General features: G+C 38.9%; 1 pseudogene; it reads left to right on the forward strand.

The window, feature by feature from the left end:
• The first annotated feature begins 2,498 nt into the window (after nucleotides 1-2,498).
• On the forward strand, nucleotides 2,499-4,183 carry LOC108310320 (annotated as a pseudogene).
• The last annotated feature ends 1,665 nt before the right edge of the window (nucleotides 4,184-5,848 follow it).

Genomic DNA, 5,848 nt, shown 5'->3' on the forward strand with positions numbered 1-5,848 from the left:
AAACCAAAAAAAAAAAAAAAGAAAAAAGAAAAAAAAAAGTTTTATCCTTTAGGGGTTGTGCAACATGACTGATCCTGATGGATTTTCATATGATTGCAAATGAGCTATATTAAAGACTATTAAAGGAGAAAAAAAAAAAAAAACCACAACCATAGGCAACAGCATGGCCCTGCCAGCTAAGACTGAGGCAGCAAATGCTGGGCTGGGAGCAGCAATGTCTGCTATGGGCAAGGGCACTGTGGCAATGTGCTAGAACACATGGCCTGCAAAGGGAAGGTGCTGTCCTGGTGATCCAAAGCACTTCTAGCCTCTCAAGCACAATGTCCATGTGGCTTTCCTTGTTGCCCTTCCTTGCTTGTTGCCTTTCCAAGAAGCCAGTTGCAGTACTTGCTACCTTAAATGCTTGTCCATTCCTCCTGAAGAAAAAAAGCAACAGGATAACTTGGTCCATCTTAGAACTTAAAAAAAAAAAAGAAAAGCCTAAGGTAGTGAAGGAAGTAAACATTTAAGTCTTATGTCTTACAACCCATGACAGACGTTGGCAATCTAAAACCTGTCCTGCCTGCAGAACACATAGTCCTGCAGTATGGTTTATATAAGAAACCTAAAGGCTGATGGGAAATAATGAGGGTCCGCCACTACTGAAAAAGAGTAATAACAGTGATGAGTTAGGATCAAATGCCTTTGTGTGCTGCAATATATTATTACAATATCTTTCCATTTTTCATTTATCCAAAAATTCCTTTAAAAGGTGGTCCAGACAATTGCTACTGGTTAAATAATTATTTATATCTATTGTTTTCTTGCTCTACTACTATTTATATTTGATATTTAGTATAGGCAAATCATTGTTTACATAGAAATTGTCAAGATAATTAAAGCTTCTTCTAACAATAAAATCAATACTTCTGATTTTAATTAGGTAAAATCTAAGTGTTTAAAATCCAAAACTATTTTTGAATATGAATATTTTCAAGAAAATCTACACATTAAAATTTTTTTCTACTACCCAAAGCAATCTGCAGATTTCATACAATCCCTATCAAAATACCAATGTCATTTTTCTCAGAAAAAGCAGTCCTAAAATTCATGTGGAACCACAAAAGAGCCTGAATAGTCAAAGCAATCCTGAGCAAAAAGAACAAAGCTAAAGGCACCACACTATCTGACTTCAAAACATATTACAAGGTTAGAGTAACCCAAATAGTATAGTATTGGTATAAAAATAGGCATATAGACCAATTGAACAAAATAGACAACCCAGAAATAAATACACATATTCACAGCCAACTGATCTTTGACAAAGCCATGAATAACATACATTGAGGAAAGAATGATCTCTTCAATAAATGATGCTAGCAAAACAAGATAAGCATATGAAGAAGAATGAAACTGAACTCCTATCTCTCACCATGTACAAAATAATTAACTCAGGATGGATTAAACACTTAAATATAAGATGCCAAACTATAAACTTAATAGGAGAAAACAAAGAGAAACTGTTCAAGATGCTGGCCTACCTAGGCAAAGACTTTATAGCTAAGACTCCAAAAGCACAGACAATGAAAACAAAAATAGACAAATTGGACTTTATTAAATTGGAGAGCTTCTGCATAGCAAAGGAAAAAGCAGAGTGATGAGACAACCTATAGAATGGGAGAAAATATTTGCAAACCATCATCTGACAGGGAACTGATATGCAAAATACAGAAGTGTGATAAAAACGGACCAAGATGCCCCATGATTCCAGAACAATGGGAAAAGTCACATTTCTTGTGAAGAGTATCTTAGAAATTAATATGTGTATAAGATATAGATTTACAGAAGTCACTTGCCTGTTTTACTCACTTATCCCCTTGTGGACTTTAGGTTTAAGATCTCTAGCTTAGTTTTTATATCTACAATTTCATCCTTGAGTACAGATCACCCCGAGGCTTAAATAAAATACTTCCTACCTCAAGAGACAGTCTTATTTTCTTTTCTTTTTTTTTTTTTTTCAGTGAAACTCTGAGCTTTTTATGGTGGCAGCATGCCTAGAACCAGGTCTATGCCAAAATGTTTATTTACATTTCCTTATTTATCAGCTTTATTTTTTTTCTAGCCATGTAACCCAGTTCTGACCAGTAAGATGTAGGCAGAACACTCTGCTGGCTTGAGGAATTTTAAATTTCCCTGTAGAAGGAACATACAGTTGGTTTGGCCCTTGATCATTCCTGCTTCTTCCTGCTTTGAAGTGGACAAATTATCTGGAGATGCAAATGCCATTTTGTACTTGTGAGAAGATAGCCACAAAGACAAAAGCCAGCTTATGAAGGACTGGCTGGACTCTTGGGTGCAATTGTGTAGCTTAACCAATTGCCAGTAAATGCCTAGGTTTGGTAATATGAGAAAAGTAAACTCTTCATGTTTAAGTCATAGTTGGTCAGCTTTTCTGTTATTTGCAGCCAAATGCATTCTTGATTTGTTTTTCTTCCCTTCTCTTTCTCTGAGGAACCACCATGATGGTTGATATTCTGTACACATATCCTGAAAACTGGAGGGCCTTCAAAGCCCTCATCACTGCTCGGTATAGCAGGGCTCAGGTCTGCATACCCTCTGCACCATTGCCACTTCGACTTTGGCAAACCAACCACAACTCTAAATTTCTCTGCAAATTTCCTGCTGGCAAGATTCCAGCATTTGATGGTGACAATGGAGTCCATGTGTTTAAGAGTAATGTCATTACCTACCATGTGAGCAATAAGGAGCTGCAGGAAAGTACTCCAGAAGCAGAAGCCCAGGTGGTGCAGTGGGTGAGCTTTGCTGATAGCAACATAGTACCCTTTGCCAGTACTTGGTTATCCCTACCTTTGGCACCATGCACCACAACAAACGGCCACTAAAATGCCCATCAATGATAGGCTGGACAAAGAAAATGTGGCACATACATACCATGGAATACTACACAGCCATAAAAAACGATGAGTTCATGTCCTTTGTAGGGGCTTGGATGAATCTGGAAACCATCATTCTCAGCTAACTGACACAAGAAGAGAAAACCAAACAGTGCATGTTCTCACTCATAGGCAGGTGTTGAACAATAAGAACACGTGGACTTAGGGAGAGAAGCAGCACACACTGGGGGCAGTTGGTGGGTGCTAGGGGAGGGATAGTGGGGGCGTAGGAAGGGTAGAGAGGGATAACGGGGAGAAATGCAGAATATAGTATGCACCTATGCAACAACCCTGCATGACCTGCACATATACTCCTGAACCTAAAGTAAAATAAAATAAAAAAGAATGCAAAAGAGGACGTGAAGTGAATTCTGGGGCTACTGGATGCTCACTTGAAGATGAAGGCTTTTCTGGAGGGTGAATGAGTAACTGGCTGACATCACAGTTGTCCGACCTTGTTGTAGCTCTATAAGCAGGTGCTGGAGCCTTCTTTCCACCAAGTCTTTATGAATATCAACTGCTGTCTCCTTACTTGCATTAACCAACCCCAGTTCCGAGCTGTCTTAGAAGAAGTGAAACTGTGTGAGAAGGTGGCCGAGTTTGATGCTAAAAATTCTGCAGAGAGCCAGACTAAAAAGGATACCCATGGAAGGGAAAAGGTTCATGAAAAGAGAAGCAAAAGCCTCAGGCTGAGCACAAAGAGGAAAAACAACGTGACTTCCCTTGCTCCTGAGGAGGAGATGGATGAATGTGAGCAGGCACCAGCTGTTGAGCCCAAGGCCAAGGACCTCTTTGCTCAGCTGCCGTGTTGAATGAATTTATACCCAGGTGCTCCAGTGAGAACACACTGTGTCACTGCCATATTTTTGGAAGCACTCTGTTAAGGATGGCTGGTCCCAGTGGTACTCTAAGTATCACTTAAGAGCTCAGCCAGACCTTCAAAAGTTGCGGCCTCATAACTGAAATGTTCCAGTGACTGGATAAGCTGAGGAAGAACACCTTTGCCCATGTCATCTTCTTTGGAACCAACAGTAGTAGCTCCATTTCTTGAATCTTGGTCTTCAGTGGCCAGGTGACTCAGTGCCTTTTGCCTGAGTCTGGATTGGCAGGTGGACTAAGAATTATACACATGGCGGAAACTGGATCCTGGAAGTGAGAAGACCCAGATGCAGGTTCAAGAGTACTTTTCCTGGGATAGGGCCTTCCAGCCTGTGGGCAAAGCTTTCAATCAGAGCAAGATCTTCACGTGAACATCTCTTGTCATCAATCCGCTGGTGGTCATTAAAATAAAACCAACATTGAAAAAAAAAAAGAAATGTTTCAATATCTTATCAATTCTACAATAAAGCAAACAGCTGTGCAATCATATTGATAGATGGCAACTCAGCCTCCATGTCTGGCAAAAACAGTGGAGTTGGGGAAGGGACAATCATGATCTGGCTCTGTCCCAAGTGAGCAGCTTCTATTCAGTCATATTGATAGTTGCTATGCTGGAATGTTATCTGATTTCTTAAGAGAAATCAGAAATGTGGATTTTTACATGAAATCTCACAATTCAATATTAATAATGAATTTGGAAGTTTCAGACTTCCCAAATGGCCTCACGAAAGCTAAAAGTGTTTTTGGCCTATGTGAGCAGGTGTCAAGGAAAAGAACTCCTACCACAGGCCAAGCCCAGCAACAGCCTCTAAGTTTCCTTTCCCAGTGTAGATGCCCACCTTTTCTGTGGGCATGTTCCTTTTCCACTTCACAATGTCTAGATAGTCTCATCAACTTTGACAAACAAATAAGTGTTAAATGAGGGCACTTTTCACTCCAAAACTCGAGTTCATTTCTAAGAGCAAACTTCACTGTAGGAATTTCCAATCTTTTACTAAATGCTAAATAATCTTTGTCATTAAAATTTATACTATTAAGATTAAAAAACAAACCCAGATATTTCTGGTTACCATAAAAAGCAAATACTGACTCACTTGATGGTGAAATGACTGCTTCTTTGTTCATTCTCTCAGTAGTTTGTTTTCATCTAGAAAGTGCTGTTTATAATACCACTGGTTAGTTCAGGAAAATGCCTAACTCCTTTACTTTCTCAAATTTTCCCAAGTATAACTTTAATAAATAAAGCTCTGCCTTTTCATCATGTATTTTGATTTTCCTTTTCTTTCCTGTTGTTTTCTGTCTTCCCATTTCACTCTAGCCTTCAGCCTTTTCGTAAGCCTATAGCAAAACAAAGAGTAATTTGAAAATGAATATGCTCTTTACTTCACAAAATAATATACCTATGTATTTATGTTACTGTAACTATCCAAGGCAACTGACAATTTCCCTGGACAATTGAGATTCTCTAATCTCAAATCTAATACTCTTTTTCTCTCATAGTGATAGAAGTGTACCTTTTAGACTCTGTTGCCTGACCTTGGTACCTGCGTCTGACCTCTGCCTTTCTCGTAACTGGGCCACTATGTAGCTGTCTTGCCAGGTTTATAATATCTTTCTACTCTGAGAAATCCTTAGGATTTGCTATGTCCTTCTGTCTTTCTCCTAAGTAGCAAAACAAGCAATTATTAAAATGAAATTTTTTCAACACGATTCTTCTCACTGCATAATATTCATCAGGGCCAAGTCATCTCAGTAACTCTAGCCATGTAAATGTATCTGTTTATAGTTTATAAATCTTCAGTCTGCTCTTTGAGTAATCTTCTATTTGCCTTTTCTAAGCAAAATAAATAATGCCTTTGCCTGTTTATGTAATAGTTGTTACTCCTTGATGTTTCTTTTATTTTGAAGTCCTTGTCCTTTATTGGGCAAGGGGTGAGGAAAGCAGACAAACCGGTTGGACATAGTAGATGGGTGTGTGAGGACAAAATGCTACCCGAAAGCCAGCCAACCCACAATCCCCTGAAATGGATGCTAAT

Source organism: Cebus imitator, unplaced genomic scaffold (genome assembly GCF_001604975.1).
Source record: "Cebus imitator isolate Cc_AM_T3 unplaced genomic scaffold, Cebus_imitator-1.0 Scaffold102, whole genome shotgun sequence".
In the NCBI taxonomy this organism is placed as follows: domain Eukaryota; kingdom Metazoa; phylum Chordata; class Mammalia; order Primates; family Cebidae; genus Cebus; species Cebus imitator.